This window comes from Mustela nigripes, chromosome 10, assembly GCF_022355385.1.
Source record: "Mustela nigripes isolate SB6536 chromosome 10, MUSNIG.SB6536, whole genome shotgun sequence".
Lineage (NCBI taxonomy): Eukaryota > Metazoa > Chordata > Mammalia > Carnivora > Mustelidae > Mustela > Mustela nigripes.
The window spans coordinates 33,911,200-33,933,921 of record NC_081566.1 but is presented as its reverse complement, the minus strand read 5'-3'; the positions used below and the strand labels follow the sequence as shown (position 1 = coordinate 33,933,921).

The window sequence follows — 22,722 nt, the reverse complement described above, 5'->3', positions numbered from 1 at the left end:
ACGTGGACTGACTTGCCATCCAGGGCACTGGCTCCCTGCACCAGGGGAGGGTCTGAGCTTTTCCGAGTGCTTTCACAGGCTTTATCTCCTTTGATCTGCACAGCTCCCCAGGGAGGAAGACAGGGTGGCCATTGTTAGGTATTATGATTCCCATTTGATCCACTAGGAAAGAGAGGCCCCCAAAGGGCTTAGCCCCAGCTCCGTCTCGTGGTGAGTGGCAAAGTGGCTCCTCCATGGCCCATGCTGGTGACATACTGTCAGGGAGCTTTCTGAGGATGGGGGAACGGGAGGTTCAGGGGACAGTTTCAGCAGACAAGGTTGGAGGTGAGCCCAGAGCCGGGTTTAGGAGGCAGGCAGGAACCCGAGGGGAGGTAAGCCTATGGCTTCTCTGTCCCTGCAGTTCTGCGTAGCTTGTTGGTACCCAGTAGTTGCTCATGGGGGGATTGGCGGGTGGGTGGAGTCTTTCTACACAGGCTTTCCCCAAACTCCATCAGCCCCATGGCAATGGGTACAATCGGCCTCGAGATGCCTGAGTGCTCAGGGCTCTGTCCTTCCCTACCTACCAGACGGGGCCAGGGTTCAGAGTCCTCACTGGGAAAGGGACACGGGCTGCTGACCCAGTGCCCAGCCCAAGCCAGAGTGGACCCTCCAGGGACAGGAAAGGTTGCACCAGCTCCTGATCGGCCTTGTACTCCATCGCCTACGGTTCAGCAAGTTTCCATGGGAAAAGACAGCTTCTCCCTCCTGTCCTTTCAGGCCAAGAGTTTCTTTCTTGCCTACTGGGTGCCTGAAGCCACATCTTCATCTAAACTTCCCTGCTGGGAGTGGGTGGGGGCAGAGGTATGGGGCAGCAACGAGACCCCCTCTTTGGATCTGTTCCCCAAGGATGGAGGGGTGAGGAGGCAATAGGGGGTCTCCTGCTGAAGGCTGGCAGGCTCCTGGCTGGCACCACCCGGCTCGGAGCTGAGCAGTTAGAGGCCTGCAAAACAGCACAAGGCAGCAGGAATAATAACAATGATAGATTTCATTTATCCAGTGCCTACTGCATGCCAGGCACGTGGTACATAGTATCTCACTTAATCCTGTGCCAACTTCGCAGGCAAGGTATTCTCAGGCTCGCTTTACTTATTAGGAAACAGTCTCGGGGCAATAACCCACCCAAGATCACATGCCTTGCAGGGAGGGGGCAGGCACAGAGCTGGAGACCAGGTCTGTCTGACTCCCGGGCTGAGGAGTAAGATGGAGACAGGCCACCCTGAAGATGGAAGGCCTTCCCTCTCCTGAGGCTGCCCCAAGGGCTGGCTGTCGGGGCTGCCTTTCTCCTAGAAATCAGGTGCCAGCCGCAGTGCCTTGCCATGTTCTTGGACACTGCGATCGCAGACGTAGAATGGTTCAATTTAAGGTTTTTAGACTTTAAGATGGCGTGAAAGCAATACGCATGCAGCAGAAACCGTGTTTTGAATTCTGAATTTGGATCCTTTCCCAGGCTAGCAGTACGTGGTACGAGGCTCTCTCATGCTTCGGGCGGCGGTGGCAGTGAGCACAGTGCCCAGTCAGCCACGGATCCCAGAGGCAAACAACCCGTGTACGTCACAGCATTCTATGCTCACAGGACCATGCTGCTTTTCCCTTTCAGTACAGAATCCAGTCCATTACAAGAGCTAGGCAATGCTTTCTTATCAAACAGGCTTTGTGTTCGACAATTTTGGTCCATCTGTAGGCTAGCGTTAAGTGTTTCGAGCACATTTAAGGTAGGCTAGGCTCTGCTATGATGTTGGTAGGCTAGGTGTAGGAAATGTGTTCCAGCTTACAATGGTTTCATGGGGATGTCTCCCCATCCAAAGTCCAGGAAGATCCGGACAATCACCCATCTGATCACTGCATGCCTCTTAGCTCATTTTACTCTCCTGCTTGCTGGCAATGAGTCCAATGGCAAATCCAGACCTAGTCCCAACAAAAGGGTGCAGAGAGGGAGAGAGGCTGGTGAAGGGGAAAGAGCCCCTACTAGGTTCTTTTTCAAGCTGGCCAGAACCCAGAACAATAAAGGCAGAGGCTCTGAGCAGGTTGCCCGGTTTCCATCCTGAGCCTCCCAGGAACGTCACAGAGCCCTCATCACAGAGGCGGAAGGGGCTTTTCTGTCCTGGTCTCACCAGGAGTTAGTGGTGTGGCTTATGGGCAACCCAGTTCGCCTCTTAAGCCTCCAGTCTCTTACCTTTTTCACGGACACAACAGTACCTGCTCATCAGGGAGCCGAGCACCTTTGAGCTCACATTTTCAGCTTCAGTCATTTCTAAGAATCAACCTCCCAGTAATTAACGTGAAGAATTCACTCTGGTTTGTTCCCAGGGTTACATCCAGTTCTTCAAAAATCAATAGCCATGTGTGAGACCTCCTTAAATCCTCATAAAGTAAACATCGGCCCAGCCTCCTGCCTGTCCTCCGAGCCATAAAAAGTCACATGATCAATATCATTAAGAAAAAGGAGGCATCGAGCCCCCGGAAAACCAGCTGGAGGTTCTCGAGTCTGTGATTCCAACTAAAGCAACATGCAACCTTCTGACCAGAAGCTGACCCTGGGGCTGACTCCTAAGAACTCCTGACTATCTGGGGACCTCAGGGCAGAGTGGAGTTCAAAGACAAAATCTATTTTTAATGACTTGGGGGAGAAGAGTGGAGTGGCTGAGTAGTTCGTAGTAATTAAAGCTATCTATCACTCAGAGAGTAGAATCCAAAGTTGGTTGAACTTTTCAATGACAGTTTTCCCCTCATTCATAAAGCCCATGCAGGAGTCAAAGGGGAAAGGGTGGTAGCAAAAGAAATCTCTGGCCCTGACTAGTGAAATTTATCCTTTTGATGAGCACTAGGGCAATGGCCTCTCCTGGGGTCTTTTTTTTTCAGCGAGAAGCCATATTTTGTATTGACATTTTGGTGGACACTGAACGTAGACAGCTGATAAACCATAGGATATTAACTTGTCAGCACTCCCAACCTCAGTTTCCTTCTCTGTGAAATGGTGACTATAATGATGTCAACTTCACAGGGATGTTTGGGGGCCTCACTGACACCTGCACACCAAGAGCTGTGCATACAGCTGGTGCTCAATAGTGGTAATTATTACCATGCTCATTATTTACAGACCCCACTGAAGGTGGCAGTGTTTGCATGGGAAAGGGGCAAAGGGCCCTCACCCAGGCTCTGCACTCCTGTGCTGCGCGACCTTGAGCCGGCCGCCTAGCCCCTCTGGGCTGAGATGGCTGATGTGTCTGTCATACAGAGAGAATGATGTCTGCCCTTTGCACGAAGAGCGGAACAGCCACTCCAACTGCTGTCCTTAATCCCTCCTTGAGGCCGAAGTGCCCTAAAAACTCAAGATCCTCTGCGGAAAGAAGTCAGATCAAGCTTGGTCTCCTCAGGATTAAGGTAAAACTTGGGCAAAGGAAAAGCACAAAGAGGGTAGGAAACCGAGTGGGCAAAGTAGATATTCCAAACACCATTAACACATTTTCTTAGACAGGAGTTCTGGGCCAGAAATATAAGGGAGGTAGAAGTGGGGCCCTTTCTAGTTTTGGTTTTTGGAAGGATCTACAAAGAAGCAGAGATGCAGATACTATGCGGTCTCCATGACAACCGTGGGTTTGTTCAGTTAGGGAAAGCGGGTGGGAGAGGAAATCGGGGATGGAAAATGGGGCCTAAGAAATAACAGATCTCCCACGTGGGGTCCAGATGTCTTGGACCAGCCAGGTGCCACCAAGTTCCCTATCGGGTCAACATCAACTCCTCTACCCCCAGGAGGGGGAAGGTGATAAGGGCAGGAGGATGGAGTAACACAGCAGGGATGACTCCAGCCACCCACTCCTGCTCATTCATCCGCACTTGTACTTGTTCAAGTGGTTTCACTGAGGGCCCTGATGCCCAGAGCCCAGGTACAACCTTACCACATGGAGACTGACTTTCTCTAAGAGCTGGGCCTCTGCCTTGTCGGTCCTGGTTTCTGGGCTCCATGCCCTTAACTTCTTGTCCCCGTGCTTTCCAGTTACCAGCAGAGGAGATGAGAGGGGTGGAGCACCAGTTAATCCCCAATTCTCTCTGCAGCCTCTCTGGTGCATCAGCTTGGGCAGGTGAGCCCTGTGGTGGGAATGCTCAGGGCCCAGGAGGATGCTGGTCAGGTTCTGGACCACGAGTACCTTTGCTGTTGTCTGGGTAGAAGGTGGGGCCTACCTTTGTTGTGGTTTGGGATAAGGACTCAGGGAATCCTCCCATAAGAGGATAAATGGGGCCTCCTGGACATCCTTGTTCCTAAAGGGGACAGTAAGAATGAGCTCCTTTGGGCAGAAACCCCAGCACTGCCTCCAACCCAAGCTCCAGGTTTCTGTCCCCTGTGCCCAACTGTGCTTCTGGCTCTGAGGCTGGCACTCATGGTTACTGACACAAGCTTATAGTTTCTCAGGGGCTGTATGAATTGTGTACGGATGTCCCACTCTTGATATCTTCCCTTGCATCTGCTCCTGGGGTTCTGAAGGGACCCCATGTTGAAGGCCCCAGGTCACCTTGACATAAGGAGAGCAGTCTTACTGAAGAGTGTAAGATTTGGCCAAGGCCAAAGGCACAAGCCCTCCTTCAGGACACCCGAATCAACAGCTACGCATGTAAGGAAGGTCAGAGCCAGCTTCGCTCTACCCACAGGCACTGGAGCTGAGGTGGACCTCCCTCTCTCCACCTAAAGTGTTGCATAGACCTGAGAAGACAAGAAACCATTCGAGCCTCATGTTGTTAAACAGAAATTGGGTTTCCAGGGGACCTTATGGAGGGCATCTTCTCAGCCATCTCTCTGTTTTTCTCTCTAACCATCTGAGACTTGGCCATCTTATCTTCCTGACACACAAGATCGGAAAATAGTACCTCTAATTTTTCGTCATATGACAAGTGTCTGGCTCCCTTGGGAAGCCCAGAGCAGATTCTTGTCACTCACAACTTCCTAGGACAAGTTAGTAGGTGAATGGACGAGTGTGTGTGTGTGTGTGTGTGTGTGTGTGTGTGTGTGTGGAGACAGAGAGAGAGAGAGACAAAGAGACAGAGATGGTGGATAATAGTACACGTTAAATCTCTGTCTAAAGACAAAAAGTCTCCTACACTTCTATAAATTTTAAAATTTTCCTTTCTGTACAGAGTTCATGTGTTCATTCACACAACCCTGGCAAGACGGTGATGGGCGAGGTAGGAAGGCTCCACCCTTTGCTGGATTCTGAGCCGCCATGTTGCTCCTGGCATCTGCATAGACTGGTCGGTCAGTGGAATAGAGACCCTTCCACTGGGGCAGCAACAGTAACAGGGCCTCAGTGCCCTCTACCCAGGGGCGAGCCTGGAGGGACTGTGACCTGGCCTTGGGAATCTACATTCATGAGTGGACCTACATACGTTTATTCATAAATTGGTGTTTATCAGTTGACTGTTATAATTGGTGCTTATATCTGTCCCTGGGCTTATGGACTCTTTTACTTATTCGTTAATCCATCAAGGTATGAATCTTTAATTCATTCATCTCTTCATATATCCAGCAGACCAGATATCAAGTCTCATACTGCGGCGCTACAAAGTCAAGTTAGTCACGGTCTTACGCGGCCCTCAAGAGGCATATCATCTCTGGTGGGTATGCTGGAAAGTCCGAGGCTCGCTGAAGAGGTTCCTGGCTGAGAATGAGCATCCGCAGGGGCCAGGAAAGTGTCACCCTTTGTGGCAGGCCTGGAACCACAGTGATATTCAGAGAGGCAGGAGCGGAGAGAAGGGCAGGAGCAGAGACCGAGCGTGAGGAGACGCAGAGAGGCCCCAAGAATGAGCACTGGGAGAGCAGGGAACTGGCGGGAAAGGTAAACTGAGGGAACATCGTGGAAGGCCAGGGTGGTAGAAACAGAGCAGAAAGGAGGAAAAGGACAAGCTGTGCATTTCCTCTTGCACCATGTGTCCCTCACCTGTCCCTGTCAGAGCATCCCTGCTGCCTCCCCCAGGAGGTCCCCGCTGTAGGTCCTTGGAGCAGGATGGTGGCTGTTGGTCCCAAGGGTCTCCCTTCTACTATTCTCTGGACACCAGATGTGCTCTGCATACCCTCATTTCTCTGTTCTTCCAGAAAGGTGGACGGCATGGGTCCTAGAGTCAGACCGCCCGGGGCCGAATCAATCCCTGCCTCTTCACTGATTAGCTATGTGACCTTGGGCACCCTCTCAGCTAAGCCTCACTTGTTGATTGGTGAAATGGGGTTAATACTAGCACATATTTCTGTAAGACTCACTACCTGCAGATGAGGAAGGAATGGAGGCGCAGAGCGTCACAGTGAATTCACTGGCGGTCACACAGCCAGGAAGTCAGAGAGCTGGGGATTCGAGTCTCGTTAGGCTGGCTGCAGAGCTCGTGCTCCAAACTTCCACATTAAGTTGTCTCTTAGGCATGAAGGTTAGAAAACCAGTAGGTTGGTGTCTAGCACACAGAGATCAGTTATTAGGAACAGGTACATATTAAGAACATGGTATGTATGCTGTGTAGGCATGAAGTTCAAAGAACGAACAGACATGTCTCTACTCTTTAGGTACTCATAGTGTAAAACAGATAAACCCCGGGAAAACAGAGAAGCAACCCCCCCCCCCAATTTAATGAAATATTAGCACAGATTGATGGAGATGTAGTACAACTACAGGAGTAAAGGGAAAACCATGGAAGGCTTCCAGGAGGCAGTGTTTTATGATGATGCCCTCAGCTAAAAAACCTAAATAATACAAAAAAAAATTTTTTTTAAAAACAAGAAAAACTGCCTCTTAGATGAAGTTTATAGTCCAAATGCCCTCCCTCAACCCCAATATCTGAGCCTTTTAACTTCTGATCCCCACCAGCCTGACATTTCCACTCGAGACTCCCTCTGTCCGTGTCAAACCCCCACTCCTGGCATGGTGGTCCCTTATGCTGTGCACAGTCCTGCCTCCTTAATTTTACTCTGACATTCCTGCTCATCAGAACGTCCTCCCGCCTCTTGCTCACCCCTGGGCTCCCCCTCTTCCATGCAGCCTTCCTTGATCAACCTCTGTGATGTCTCTGAATTTAGAATCTGACCACCTGCCCAGCTGGCAGGACTCTAATGCACTTTGTGAAAAAACAGTCTTCTTAGGACTCTATCTTTTTAGGTTACTCATAGGGCTCTGCTTTTTACTTCTTTGTATGAGATATCCCTGTATGCTCCGACTTCACTTTCTTACACAAAATAGGTCTATAAATACCTGCTGAGAAGTTAATCACACTTGCCCAGTGATCCAGGTTTTATTTTAAGCTTCTTAAGTAAATGTACTAAGAACTATGCGAAGTTTCTCTAGGTGTGGCTGACGCCCCTGGCATTTCTGCTGGGATCCATTAGGTGATGTGAAGGTTTTAGTTAGGTTTTTTTTTTTTTTTCGTTTTTCTTTTTAAATAGACTTACTGTTTATCACCCAGCAGAGGTGCATGGTGTCATGGAAAGGACATGACTGTTTGAGTTAGAACGGGGCTCGGCATCACGCTGTACTCAGCTGTGCTGGGTGAACCACTTAACCTTTCTGAGCCTCAGTTTCTGCTTTTGTAAGTACTATCAGATACCAGAATTAAAGCATCCAGCAAAGCACCAAGTTACAATGACCACAGCAAGCTCACTAAGATGGCAGACGATCCCGCAATTTTTTTAGAGCAGACTGTCAAGACCCTTCGACCCTTCATCTTGGGTCCCAGCCCCAAATCAAAGAAATACAGGGGTCAAGGAATGAAAAGGAAAAGATTTTGTGAAATGTTCGGAGGAAGCCCTTGGAATGCTGTAACCTAGCCAGCCACCCTTTCATAGGAAACGCTTGAAAAGCTTGAGATGCATGCCCTGCACTGGAGGGGATACAGTCCACAGGAAAACCTAGAGGGTAGGACATCCAGACCCTCAGCTGACGGCTCTCAGGAGGCAGAGCGAAGGCAGGACCTCGGGCACTCCCTGAACGCCCGCACCCCGGTGACAGGGGCCGACTGAGCATGTGGAAGTGCTTCCTTGCACCAGATTCAGACGTGCACACCTTAGGAAGGCGAGCTGGTCTGGGAGCATTTTATGACCTGTCCCAGACAACCCCCTGGACCGAACAGGTACATACTAAGCAAGAGTACGACAGACGAGCTGGAAAATCAGGGCCGGGAGCAGAGAGCTGCCTGATGGGAGCTAGAACCAGGGCAGCTCGGCAAAGGGGCGTCCAACGGCCCACGAAGGACCCAGCCCCAAAAGAGAGTTATTAGCCAGCTTGGAGAGTGGGAAACTATCTTGTGACAAATCCAGTTCAAGTGTGAAAGGGTCTCTAGGACCCTTCCTCTCTGCTTCCTCAAAGGGTTCAATAGCAATAATTGGGTGGGGGAAGAGAAATGAGAAAAAGAGCAGAACCACTCCTCGTGGCTCCAAGTGGGAAGCGTGCAGGAGGCCCAGGCGGCAGGACAGGGGGGTGTCTGGCTTTGGTGAAGGCCAGAATTTTACTTTTGTTCTGAAACTGGACATTATAACTTTGAACAGAGACTGTTTGAGCCTTGAAGGCCTTGTATTTCTATCCAAGAGTGAGCTGATGAGCTGTGCAGGTGCTGAAGACAGGGGCAAAGGGGCCGCGGGAGACAAACCAGAGCAGCATTTCGATGCTATCTGCCAACGTAGGGGCGGGCAGGAGAACGCTAAAGGCGCCGTTCCTAACTGCACGTCTTCATGACGGTCCCACGACATCAGAGCCACGACCCTGCGTGGTGCAGGATCAGGCTGCCCACACACTTCCGCAGCAACTCCTGGTGTCACTTCTGGGGACAAACTGAAAACTTAGCGATAACGTGATTTTAAATAAAAAGAAAACTCTGGGTGTCGACTCTCAGATGGTCCTGCTGAGTGTTGTCTCTGAAACCCTGGTGTCCTGGGGAGTGGACAAGGGGTGCAGAAGCCTCTTTTTCAACTCCAGGGGTTCACGGGTCCTAAGAATTTGAGAACTGCCCCAGTGGAAAGCCTCAGGGGATGCGAGCACCATCATTAAATGTGACATCCCAAGCTGGTCTAATGGAGACAAAGGGGTTAGGAGGCGCAGGTTCCTGGTGAGAAGCCCTCTGAGGGCCCCTGCCTCCCAGACCCCAGCGCCAGCCCTGCCTGAGCCATCCGTGGGGATTACAGCTCTGCCGCTCCCCCCTGCCTTGAGGGCGGTGGCAGGGAATGTTCAAATCTTTCCTTTCCTCACTGCTTTCTATTCCTGGCCTCCTCCAATGGCTGCTTGAGATGGAACCCATGTCAAGGAGCTGCTGGGCATATTAAGGTGGAGGGGAACTTGGGGAAATGGAAGAGAAACAAAAGATTCTTTTCCTTTTCCTTTTTTTTTTTAAACAGGTGCTTAGGAAATTAATTAGAGCAAATAATCACCAAGTTGTCTGAGTCTCTATTTTATTTGGTGCATGCCGGGTCTGCTGGAAAAAAAAAGGGGGGGAATTTTAAATAATTTTGGAGTTATAACTGATGTAATTAGGTGCTCAGTGAACACTTAGCATCGAGCTGTGCTTATTAAAATTACTGTTTTAATCAGAACATTGCTGGAGAATCATTAATAATACAATGGCTTGATTCCCTGGAACTCTAATTAGACCTGGACTTTTAACCACCTGAGCGTAATCTGGCTCCGTCTGGATGCACACCACGGGTGATGCATTATCATTTCAGGCCAAGCGGGGATGGAGCATCAATACTGCTCTTTAGTGACGGCCAGAATGCTTTATTTTGGAGGGTGAGAGTGTGTGGAGGAGCCTTGGGGGCTGCTGAGGCTGAAGGGTGGGGATGGAAGTGAAGAGGGTCAGCCAAGGGCTCCGGGTTGAGGTCTTCAGGAAGGAAAGGCAGGAGCTATCTCTCCTGCCAAAGGGCATGCCTTATCCATCATTCTGCTTGGGAAACAATCAAGCCCTAATGTCATAGATCCAGTGAAGGGCCATTTCTTGGGATGGTCTGCCTTCATGGGGGCCGGCCAGTCACCCAAACCAAACTCAGCTTTAGTCCCCGGCCAAGCCACTGTCATCAGAAATCTCATCCATCCCTCCCTGAGTGATAACCAAAGGTTAATCTGGTGAAGGACTGGGGCCCCTTCTTAAGTTCCCTGTCCAGCACTTTGGGTCACCCTAGAGAGAGACCATGAGGTGGGCTGAGCTTCTCCAGAACTTTCCAACCCTTATTGACATTTCAGGGTTAACTAGGTCCACAGCCGGGAGGGAGGCTACCTGGCTGTGTTCGCGTCCCCTGAGACACTTGGCTGAGCTGGTGTTTGGGGAGTGGAGTCAATGCCCCTGGCTTTGGCCTGGAGTTTTGGTTTCTCCTTCAGATGGTGACTCAGCTGTATCAACACGGATTCGGCCCCCACGGCGGGTGGAGTGCTGGGATTGATGTCACGGGGGTGCCCAAGAGCAAAGGGAATAGAATCATGCTCTCTGCCCTCCTAGAGCTTGCTAACTCCTTGGAAGGACATAACAAAGATGTGAAAACAAGATTTAGGATACTTAAAAGGCAGACACTGAGAAGGGAAAATTAAGCTGGAGCGGGGCGAGGGCAAGCAGAGTTAAGTGGTGATCAGAACACGATGGGATTAATCAGAGAGGGGCTAAAGGTCTTCCAGAAGAGGACGTGGGGCCAAGAAGGGGAGGCAGCCCTCTCTGTGCCCTCATTAAACATTCTTCTGGCTGCTACTGGAAGCCTTGAGACAACAAGACTGAACTCTCTCGGAAGCTTCCGTTCTTAGCCACCTCTAGCCAGTACAGCACTTGTGTGCAACTGAAAGAAGGCAGCCCCTCGAGGTGCATGGCTGGTGAGATGAGTGAGGGCTCATTTCAGCCTCCCACTTGCCCCTCAGCCAGATACTTTTGTGCAGTACACAACCTGAACCATCAATGTCTGGAGGCCCTGATGTCCCAAGTCTGTAGGGGAGTAGAGTTGAAATGTGTGGTGTGGCTCTATTGGAGTTCAAGCCTAGCAGAGCCAAAGATAGAATATTTTTAAGGGCTGAACATCATACCTCTTGTCAGCCCTGCGGGGGGTCAGTGGGAGGCAGAAAGAAAGTTGGAGCAGAGTGGGCTGAGGAAGAGGGACGTTTCCACAGAAGCGGTAGGACTTGAGGAAGGCGGGGTGAAAAGTCATGGGCAGGAAAACATCACAAACCAAAGCAGAGAGAATGAGCTTCGGGGTGTGTACTGGCCATAGCGAAGGACGTAAGAAAGATATCCCCATTCAGATTTCTTTTCGTACTAGTTCCACCGGGAGAAGACATTTTAAATAAGAATCAACAAAATAAAACAACTCTAGGCCTCCCTCAAGGAAGTAGAGAACAATGGAAGATGTTTCCTGTAAACCAACAACGCAGGGCAGGGCCGGAGAGCCCTCCTTCCATTGTGGGGGAGCTCCAAAGAGAGGTTTAAGATCCAGAGGAGTGACAGGAGTCCCCTTCCACTTCCAAGACTGTCTCACGGGCAGGTCCCTCATCCCTTCTGGATTCCTAACAACCCCTCACCTCAGGGGAGGTGGGTGACGAGTTTATACACATGGAAAGGGAGGGGGGGCAGGCAGTCCTTCTGCTTGGGAGAAAATGGCCAGGCCTCAACTCAAGAATTCCTGTGCTTCTGAAAAAAGAACACCATCACACACACACGTACACACACACACCACAAACTTGTGTTCCTACGCGAACACATGGAACACAAACACACAATCACCTTCACAGCAAATAGCCTGACACGGCACGCACAATTCCCACACGCTCACGCTGACATGCCACGCCCACATTCCTGTCACACACACAGTCGTAACGCACCGACGTTCCTACCCCACTCGCTGCCACCCCCCCGCCCCCCGCCCGCACCACAACTGTGGGCAGGAAGAGCCATCAGGAGCTGTCTCCTTCGGGTTTGTCGTGAAGAAGGATTAGGGCTGCCCAAGATTAAACAGAGGAGTTAAAAATGACAAACAGACTTCTAAACAGGATTAGAGTCTTAATGAAAACCATAATGAATGGAAAAGCCACACAGATATCATCCATTAATGGCCATAAATATCAGACCAACAGATGAGATCTTAGATACTGCAGTTCCGAACCCCATCAAATTACTTCTATTGTAATTCATCAATAAATAACCAAGCCCAGCCTCATTTCCGAGGTCTTATCATGCTGTGGAGAATAGACTCTGAGACCAGACAGACCTGGGCTGGAATTCTGGTCTCTCTCCTGACAAGCCTGGGCATGTCCCTCTGCTTTTCTGACCGCAGTTTCTTCATCTATAAAACACAGATAATTATCCCCCTAATAGGGATGTTGTGGAGATTAAATTAAGTCCTGGACAGCTCTAATAATCACTTATAATAATATTAATAATTTATTATTATGGGTATGATCAGTTTTCACTGTTATCTCTTGTTCTCTCCCTTTTTCAGCCTCCTGGGGTCAAGGAGAGCCAATTGGCTGGTGGGGTCAGTGGAGAGAGAAGGATAAAGGAGAAGGGAGACAGAAGGAATCGGGGCAGCAAGCAACAGAGGCAGGGGCAGAGCAGAGAGAAGACAGGAAGAGGACAAGAAGATGAGGAGGAGGATGGCGGGCCTCGTGGATGCTACACCCTGGCATCATCCGTGCTGGGCTGCCCATGCCCATCTGGGTGGTGGTTCCCAGGTAGAACCAGGGTGTGGAGTCAACACACAAGTATGGCCCTGTCTTCCTACTATTTTTTTTTTAAGTAACAGTTTTATCGCGATATAATCCACAAAATTATAATTCATAATTTCAGGAAATTCACCCACCTGAAGTGTACCCATCAACGGTTTTTAATATTTTCATAGATTGTACAACCATCAGCATCATCAATCTCAGAACGTTATCATCACCCCCAAAAGAAACCCTGTACCCTGTAGCAGTCCCCCTCTTCCTGGGACAACTGCTCCCGCGCCAGGCAATCACCAACTGTGTGTAGATTTATTCGAGACATTTCATATAAAGAGAAGCGTACGAAATGTGGTCTTCTATGGCTGGCTTCTTTTATCTAGCATCACGTTCCCATCCATGATGTAGCATAAATTAGTGACTTCTGAAATTTCTTAACTCAAAGCGGAAAAGGGGAAGGAAGAGAGCCTCATATGCCCACACCCAAGCACGGGTCCACAAGTCACTCTGAGAAAGCTCACTGAATCCAGGCTAGTCCTGAAGTTACAGACTCAGAGGGCAGCCACCGGGAGGTTTCATTCATTTTTACCACCCGGAGAACCCAAGTGCGGGGAAAGGATGCGTGTTTCGAGTGTGTGCGGTCCGCACCCTCCATATGCTTCTCACGAACAAAGGAAAACAAAACAAGATCCAAATGTAAGAGTCTCTTGTCTATGGTTTTATGATTTAGATTTAATGTTAAGAGGCAAATGAGAGTCTCTTGGTATTCTTCCCATATGTCTCTCTCTTATCTCTTAAAAGTGACAATTCCCAACTCTATTTTTACAATGTAAAAGGATGGCTCTTCTCTAATGGTTATCTGTCATTGTTTATGTTGAAAGTAATTTTGTACGTTAAGATGTAGCCACAGGAGGCAGGAAAGCGACACCCCTGGGCCACAGGCAGTCCCTGAGGTAGGAGGGGCTTGTGATCTGGTTTGAGAAGGACGAGGCTGGTCATTGGACTCAGGAAATGTCAATCACCTTCGTTTTGTCCCTGAAGGGGATGTGTCCCTTAGGGCAGCTGTGCTGAGTTTCAGGAATGATAGGGCGGTGTCTATTCAGTCCAGCTGACTCCAGAGACAGACAATACTTAAAGACTAAATTGTGTGTGTCGCTTCACGGACCATACTGTCGCCAACCACCATTACCCCATGGCCACTAGATGTTAGTCTAGGGCCACTGGTAAAGCCACGGGACTTCATGCAAAATGGAGCCAGACCTACCACTGACTGATAACTTCTGTTTCAGGGAAGCCCAGTGAAAGAGGGTGATGCCAGGCTGTCTTTCTTCCCCACAAATCCCAGGACTGACTGAGCTTGAATCACAGGAAGAGGAGACTGTCCACAGACAGGCCAAGACAGTGCTACAAGCTACAGTGGCCATGCATGGTGGCCGTACTAGCAGCCATAGCTGGAGAACCGGGGAAGGACTCCGCTAATGAGGAATGCCCTTGAAGTGCAGGTATGATTACTGTCCCTTCCTATTGGGGCTGTTCAGCGATCAGTATCTCCAGTGATCTCAATGGGTACTGTGAGACTCCCAGGAACTCATTTTTAGAACTAAATTCATTTGAAAATGGAACAATAACGATACCAAATGGCCTGTTGTTTAGGGCCCTATTTCATGAAATAAGACGACAGTGTTGCCACTCTAAAAAGGTCAAGCATTGTTTATTAACAATGCCCAAAGAATCTCATTAAATCTGGGAGCGTGAGGACAGAACAAACTAATATGGTACATGTGAAGTGATTTGCATACCAAGGAGGACCGCCCTGGGACCAGACTAGCAGTTTACGTCTCCCCATGGCTACTGTTCAGCAGTCCCCGAACTCCTCGGGGTGGGTGGGGAGGGGGTGCTGCTGTCCATTGCTCAGCTCTGCTCTTCATTCTGCTTAGCAAAGAGGAGGCCCTGGGCAGATTTTCCCAGCCCCAGGGCTCCTTCCTCCATTGCAAACTACTCCTCAGTGGCATGGCAAATAGACAGGGGATCTCAGGTAGGGGGGAATGGGATTCCAGAAGTTTTCTTCGTTAATCTGGAAACACTCCAATTTGCTCTCTGAGCATTCCAGAGGCCCTAACTCTAAGAATAACAGGTAAAATTAATTCTTGTCATTCTCTGTGATCATATTCAAACCCAATATTCTCAGCTTGGCCCACAGAACAGATCTGCCTACCCCCACTCCCCCATGCTTTCCTTTTAAAAGCATTTTCTCGAACAGGGAATGAGTGCACAGTCAGTGCCGGGAGGGGCCGGGGTACCTCCGACCTGCATCCAGTTTCCTAGAAGCTTGGAACCTCTTGCGGGAGACACTGGATATTTACTGTCATTTTTACCACGAAGTTAAAGGAGCTCAAAGAGCCGAATTCCTTCTGATTGGAGTGGACTGGGGAGGTTTTGAGTTCTGCTGGGGCATAGGAGCAAGGACACAGGGAGCTGGCGGCAGGCAGACACTTTCGCTTTCTACAAGTTCAAAATACCTGCATGGTTCTTGAGCCTTGAGTCTGTTTTTCCTTCATCTAGGGAGGCTGTTAATGAGAGAGACAGCTCCTTGAGATGAGATGGCTGAAGGCTGCTCCCAGCGGGCCTCAGAGGCTCGGGAGAGGCCCATGACTACAGACAACTGCGGGATGGGCCGGGCGGTGAGTGCGACCAGGCCAGGGCAGAGAGCAGGATGGCAGCTTAGCCTGGCTTCCTGCAGAAATCTCCTGGGCCTGGGGAGGCAATCTTGAATCAAGGGGTGGCTCTGTCTTTTTCTGGCTCTTCTAAGAGCTTAGGCCTTTCCTGTGGTTCTGGAGATAGGACCGATCATGGACTATGCGGCTCATCTTTCTTGGAGAAATCAGATTCCCTTCTGGCCAGTCTCTAGCGGTTAGGGAGCTAACGGCTGCCCAAGACTGCCAGGGTAGGACCGGGAAGATGTAAGATCTTCTTAAAAAGCTACTGTTTGTTGAATGTTTGCTGTGCCCCACGTCCTGTGCTCAGTCTTCTGACGTCACCAGCTTAATCCCTGCCACAACCCCATGAAGGAGAGCCTAGCATTACTGACAATGTATCTTAGAGGAAACTGAGGGCTTACATTAGGTAACTGGGCAAAGGTCAGTCTAGTAACGAGGTGCGGTGGGGATTCCAGAGCTGCTGAACCCAGGCTGCCCTTCCCCCCGGCCACTGGGCCTCCCACCAGCATGCAGGTACCACCAAGTGTGTTCGGAGGGCCTGGAACCCCCTTGCCTGGCCTGCCTTCCCGGGGAGGTACAAGCTCTGCTCTGACCTTCTCCTCACCACTCCCCTCCCCTCCCTACCGCCACAGCCCTCCCGGAAGGAAGCTCACGAGAAGGGATGCAGGCACACCGTGTCCTGGGCCCGGGGACAGGTGACCTTTCCAATTCAGCACCTTTATAAATCTTACCTAATGAAGTTAAGGGGAAAAAAGAATTAATGAATAAATGAAGGTTAAATCACTCCCTGCAGAAAATTGATGCTGACAGCGAGGGCCAAGAAGAGAGCTCGGGAAGCAGGGAGCTGACTTGCACAAGAAGCTTTTTAAAATTCCTCTCCCTGAAATTCGAGGGAGCCATGTGGCTGGCCAGTTCTGAGCTCAGCCAGGAAGACTTTGGGACATCCAAGGCATACAGCCCGAAGGCAGTGGAGTAAGAAAGCCATGTTCTATCTTGGGTAGTTTTTTTTTTTTTTTTTTGGGACGCCAGTTTGGGGGTTTCTGATATACAGACCTGTGTTTGTGCCCTGCACACATGCACGCATACACACACACACACACACACACACTGTGAACATTGTATATACATCGTTAACTCCAGCAGCCAGCCAAAACATGGGCACCTCGGGTCCGCCTGACTCATTCCCGGCCTCCCGGGGCTTCTGTGGAGTGTCTTCTTGTCAGCACTCACTTGCTAGCCCTGTTGGTCTCCTTGTCACCACCCTCAGCTGCCACCCCCATATCCCCAGGGCTGCACACCTCAGCCCAATTGGCTCAGAGGGGCTAAGGGAGGAAGAGAAAGACAAGCAGAAACAGACACCAGCCAGGGCAGGCCAGGGGGCAAAAGAGGTGTGAGGAGAGGGTGGGGGTTCCGGGAAGGAGATGGAAGAGGAGGTGCACAGTAGAGCTCACAGGGCAAAATCTGGGTGGGGGCCTGGGAGGCACATCTGCTCTTCCCGACGGCAGCGCTGGGGCTCACTGAGTCACTTGCTCGGGGGGCAGGTCACTGGTTGGCCTAACCCGACCTCTGTTTGGCTCCTCGGTGCAACGGGAACTCAGAGGAGGCCTATGGACTCCTCCATAGGATCAAAGGCAAGAACCCTCCCTGGTGCCGGCACTGGGCAGATTCTGCTTCTTCCTGTTTAAGAATCTGATCATGAAGACAGGGAGGCTCCAAGGGACGGGCAGAGCAGGCCCACCCCGCAGTGAGATGGGGGGCACGGGAGGCAAGGAGCCAGCCCTGGGCTGGTGGAGGGGTGGGAATGCGGAGGGTGGGCTGGAGGGGCGGGGGGAGACAGAGAGACCTGAGCTGACTAGATCAACGAGTAAATAAAAGGTCATAGTGATTTTTCCAGGCACCCAGGGAGAAGCGGGCGGAGAGCTGTGCTGACGGCAGGCGCTGACAATTGGCAAATGAGCTTCTACAGTTATCTGTTTCCCTTCCTTATTCTCGTCTCCTAAGACAGAGGCTAGAAATAGATGCAACTGGCAGATGACTTAAGGATGAAAAATGAGCAACATGTTAGTTGTGGGGGCTCAGCGGCAGTGAACCGGGGAGCTCGTGGGTGAACCCGAGAGAAGGAAGAGGGCAGAGCTGGACCTGTCTCCAGGGTTCGGCTCCCGCTCTGTCCCAGCCACTTTGTGGGGCTCCGTCATTTCAGCTCAGCAGCGCTAGAAGGCAGGTATTATCATTTTCTCCACTTTACAGAAGGGAAAACTGAGGCTTAGGACAAGCCAGGCCCTGCCAAAGAATGGTAGAGCCAAGATTTGAACGCAGGCCGATCTGCCCCCAAAGATGAGCTCCTTACACCATCCTGCAGGGTCTCCTTTCCGTGCACTCTCTCTTTTCTTATCCCCCGTCATCCCCTCTCTCTCCTCCTAACCTTCAACAAGTGTTTATTAAGCCGCTAGTTAGGGCCACACACCGCAGTATCTCTTCGGGAGACAGAAGGGGCCCAGAGAGGCAAGGTCTCTGCTACCAAAACATGTTGCTGGGATGACTGAATGAATGAATGAAGCAGGTACAATCTCTCTCTTCCTCTTCCTGTGAACCTAGATGAGCAGAGCTTTTCCTCCCTGTACAGAGAAGTGGCCGTCCTGAAGGGTGGTGCAGACTGGCGTGATCACAAAGGGGTCGGGGATGGGCTGTAACCGGCCATGGCACTCTTTCTCTTGGGGGTGCCTTTCAGATCCTTGGCCCTTGGAGGCAGGGAGGGGGGATGCTGCTGTCAGCAAAGGGGAAACACTGGGAGCTTGGTGCATGATTGTTTTCTGCCAAGTTCTGTGGGGGCAGCAGTAGGGAATGAGGGAGCCCGAAGCACCTTCTCTTGGGTGGAGGGATGGGTGGGTGGGTTGAGTCCACCTGAAGTCCTCTGTGCACTCTGAAGTCACCTGTGAGCTACAGATAGTCTTTGAGGACTGATACCTCCTGACCCTTGACTTCAGCTCCAGCAACGTCAAACTGGGGGACTATTCCCTGAATACGCTGAACTTGTTCATGTCTCTGTGCTTTCCTTCACTTGAGAAATACTCCTGTGCCTTTTGTTCCACCTGGTGAGCTCCCCCCTGGCCCCCTTTCATGAGTCACCTAGAGCAACACCTCCTCTAGGAAGCCTTTCTTGATTCACAGACTATTGGAAACCACCCTCTCCTGCATTCCCAGCCCTCTCTGCACACTGTATCACAATATTTTTTCCCTGGCGTATGTGTGATTTTGTCAATGAGCTCTGTGCTCACAATAGGTTCTCAAAGGTTGTTTGATAAATTGCCTGGAAGCTGAGTGGTTAACTAAGACATTGTTCTCAGCTCTGTTCATTTTTCTCTTTCCAATCTTCCTCCTGCCCAACTCTCATCTCTGCCCATCTCCTGCTTCTCATTAAACATTACTTGAGGGACAGAGGCTGGACCCAGACTGTTTGCTAAGCCACCAGCAGCTGATGACATAGCCAGTTCTCCCTCCACCTGGTGCAAATTTCAAACCCCAACCTGTTTGCAGAGGTGGGGTGTGGGAATAACCAGGAGGGGGAGTGAGGAGGGTTGCTCTGCGCAGAGTGGAAGAGGCTTTGGGAATTTAACTGCGTAGCACACAAACCATGACCTGGAGACAGTGGCTGATGCGGGGTCTCTGAGCTGGGCAGGCTATGGAGAGATCAAAGGGTCAGCTTGGAAAATGCAGCCAAGTGGGGCTCTGAAGACTGAGCAAGCCCGAGGAGAAGGAGCACAGACCTGCCTTCCCCCCAGCGAGCACAGCCCTGACCTGTGGTCTGAAAGAGCCGTGTCGTGTGGCTACCCTTTCCCACGCCCAGAAGACAGGAATGCTTGCTCTCATCTGACGTGTCCGCCATGTAGCTGTTCTCATAAGTACACACACTCCCAGACCCACGTCAGCCTCTGTCCCTCGGAGGAGGCTCGTCGCCAGAGTGGAGGTGCTAAATGTCATGGACGCAGGGGTCATTCAAATACCTTTTCTTCATTAAGGAAACTGAGGCCCCAGCGGGCCTGCTCTCAGACATATGGGGGAGACTCCAGGGATTAACTGGAGGCAGAATCCTAACTTACCACTAGCCTGTCACTCTCCTGTCACCTCCTGCCATCCCTCCCCAACCCTCCCCCACATACCTCCTTCACAGCTCCCAGTTCGGTTCTCAAGTCGTCCTTGGGACCAGGCCCCAGGGAGACCAGTTGTCTGCTGGGCAGCATGTGTGAGTGGCAGGCCGGGACTCACGGGCCCTGAGGAAGAACCCCCGTGTGTCAGTAAGCCAGCACAGCTGGTCACCTCTGGCTGAGGAGCGCAGAGGTTGTAGTCTGGAGAAAGCGACCCATGGTCGGCTTCCCATTTCTGGGAACCCTGTGTTCACGGAACCTGTCTCACATAAAAGGCCCAAGCCCTGGGTACCAGCAGCCAGTGGGACTGAGGCCCAGCTCCTCCCTGCTCCTGCACTGGCACGCAGGACCCCCGGCCTAAGAGGAAGGAGCCTCAACAAGTGGGCCCAGCAGCCAGCACCCACCTCCCACCCTCTCTGTGGAGAATGGGCTGTGCCCCTCAGAACTTCCAATCATGCACCTCAGAAGGGTTCACTGACTTCCCCTCCCCGCCCCCCCCCCCACCCCTTTGCTGACAACGTCTGGTGCATCTCTCGGCACTTCCGAAGCCGTATCTTCACATCACAGCAACTGTCCTACTCATCAGCGGATGGAAATAACTTTTCACGACGGCTCCTCTGATGTTGCCATCTTTTGTGTTGATCAAAACAACAAAACGAATCAGACTCTCGGCGTTTGATTGAAGCCTAATTGGAAATCCAAAGTGGCACTAAATGTTATGGTCTAAATAAAACACATTCAATTACAGAAACCCAACACGGGAAGCATGAGCGAAAGCTCTGGGAAGGAGCTGAAAAGCAGGCTGCAGAGTTCTGGGGCATCACTGCGGGGCTTCCTGAGTCTCAAGACAGCAAGCACAGAACCCAAGAGCCCAAGAACCCTCCTCCCCCTTAGGGCAGCGAAGGCACGGATACCATTTGTCTGGTTCACACTGGAGTAGCCTGGGAGGGGCTGAATCAGGGCCTCCTGTCTTCTGGACCTGCTCTCCTTGCAAAGATGGCCAGCTATGGATAGGGGTAGAGGGGGTCCAAGGGGGTCATGGCATCACCCCCTGGGCCTCCCTGGTGGTGGGGTGGGGCAAGCAGGGCGCGAGCCTTGCGACCACACCAGCCTGCACCTCCACCCCAGGCCTGGCTCCTAGGGATGGTACAAAGCGCCTTGCTCAGGTCCCTTAACCTTGCCAAGCCTTCCTTGTGTGCCCAGCGGTGGTGACAACGCCCACCTTCCAAGCTTGCTGTAAGGACTCCAGATAATGCTTGTGAAGCCTGTGGTCGGCCACACAGGCCACACTGCAGCTGTACCTCCCTCCGGCAGGACACTCTCTCTCCATCCACTCTGACCACCAGAGCCATCTCCCCGGACAGTCTACGTAAGGCCCCGGGCAGTGCTCACTCTCCTTTGTTGGTTTTGAAAACAAAAAGCGCACTGCTCCAGTCTCCTCGGGAGGTATCAAACGAGGACCTAGGAGTCCGTGCTGGTCCCCTGAAGCCTTCAAAGCCGCTGCTAAACCTTTTCCTTAATTTGGAACCAGGTGGAGAGGGAACAGGAGGGGAAGGGCTTTGTGCCCCACACACGGCAGCCAGGGGGCGCCGTCTCCGGACTGGGAGGTGCGGCTTCGGCTGCAGAAGGGTAGGGTGGAGTCCCAGCTCTGCTCTTAACCAGCTTGGTGGCTCCGGGCAAATGACTTAGCCAGACTTGAATTTCAGTGTTCCTATCTCTAAAAGAGGTGAGGCCAGTACTTCTCCCAGGGGACTGTTGGATTAGCTGAGGTCATGTTTGTAAACTAGAATAAGAAAAACACAACCTGAATGTTAGTTAGATTTCAACACATCTTAACGTAGAGCTGGGAGTCAGGGCAGGGTGGTTAATTTTCTCTTTTAGGTGTGGCTACAGGCAGGGCGTGATCTGTAGGGCCTGAGTCTGGTGATTATGCATGGGACAGGATCATAAAATACCATGACAACTACCAACATTTATTAAGCAGGTAATAGGCGCCAGATACTTTTCAGAGGGCTTTTTATGTATCCATTCACTTAATTTAATCCTTAGGCAGACGCCATAATTATGCCCATTTTGCAGATGAGAAAACTGAAGCAAAGAAAGGTAAAGCAACTCCAGCTTTAAGTCCCAGGTCACACAGCAGGAAGTGGGGAGTAACGCCTCAAACCTCAGCAGACAGGCACAGTCTAGAGCTTGTACTCTTCATGGGGTCCGGAAATGGCCCATCGTCATCCGCATCAGCTTCCTCACATTCTGGTTCGGTAGACCTTCCCTTCTCAAGAGTCACCTCCCCCTCCTGTCTCCCATCCTCACCTATCAGAGAAAAGGCGGCTCTTCACTCGGTAATCTCTGAGGTCTAACCAGCTCCGAATTGCTGCATCAGAGAGCAAATGAGCCCTCTGCCGGAGTGACCCCGAGATGGAAAGACAAGGGCAGGCCTCTCCCAGGTTGGTAGGACTTGCTTCAGTCCCGGAGCACACTGCGTGTCTCTGCTACAGCCGGGCTCACTCCCTACTGCAATGTGTCCCCTGTCTGTCTTCCCCACCAGAACCTCCCTGAGGGCAGGGATTCTACTTTATTTATTACTGCACAAAAGCACACTTCCCAGGGCTGCCGCTGCACTGAAAAGAGCAGAAAGAAATCAAGAAGGTACCTATCGTCAGGCAGCCCTATTTGTAATATTTGGCTGCAATATTACTTAGAAAGCCTGCCCTACCTATATCTGCATATGCAAATGACTTGTCAGTGGACAGCTCTATGCATTATACATGGTAGACACTTTAACGGTCTGTTGAGTGAATGAGTCTATGTATGCAAATGGTATGCAAATCTTTCCCTATTTTAATTTGACCCTCGGGAACATCTTCAGTGACTCTCTTGGGCCCAGGTGGTGTTGTTGGTGTTTTTTTTTGTTTTTTTTTTTTAATTGAAAGTCTTTAAAGACAACCAGTTTTCTCTCTCGCCTGTGCCCAGAGAAGATGTTGTCAAGTTGGGAAAAGAATGCTGGGCTGGACCAGGTTAATCAGGATTAATTCTGCTTCTCCTGGTCATTCAGGGGAGGACATCAGCAAGTGACCTGGCATAGGTCTCCTCACCTTTAAAAACAAGGGAGTGGGTTTCCTGCTGGTGGTGAGACCCTATGATTTCCCATCTCTCAGAAACAGGAACATCACCCTGGGC

General features: G+C 51.1%; 1 protein-coding gene across 1 annotated transcript in view; it reads right to left on the bottom strand.

The window, feature by feature from the left end:
- Positions 1–22,722, bottom strand: part of PLXNA2 (plexin A2) — a 207,723-nt gene that overhangs the window by 82,510 nt on the left and 102,491 nt on the right. The gene's annotated exons all lie outside the window — the stretch shown is intronic.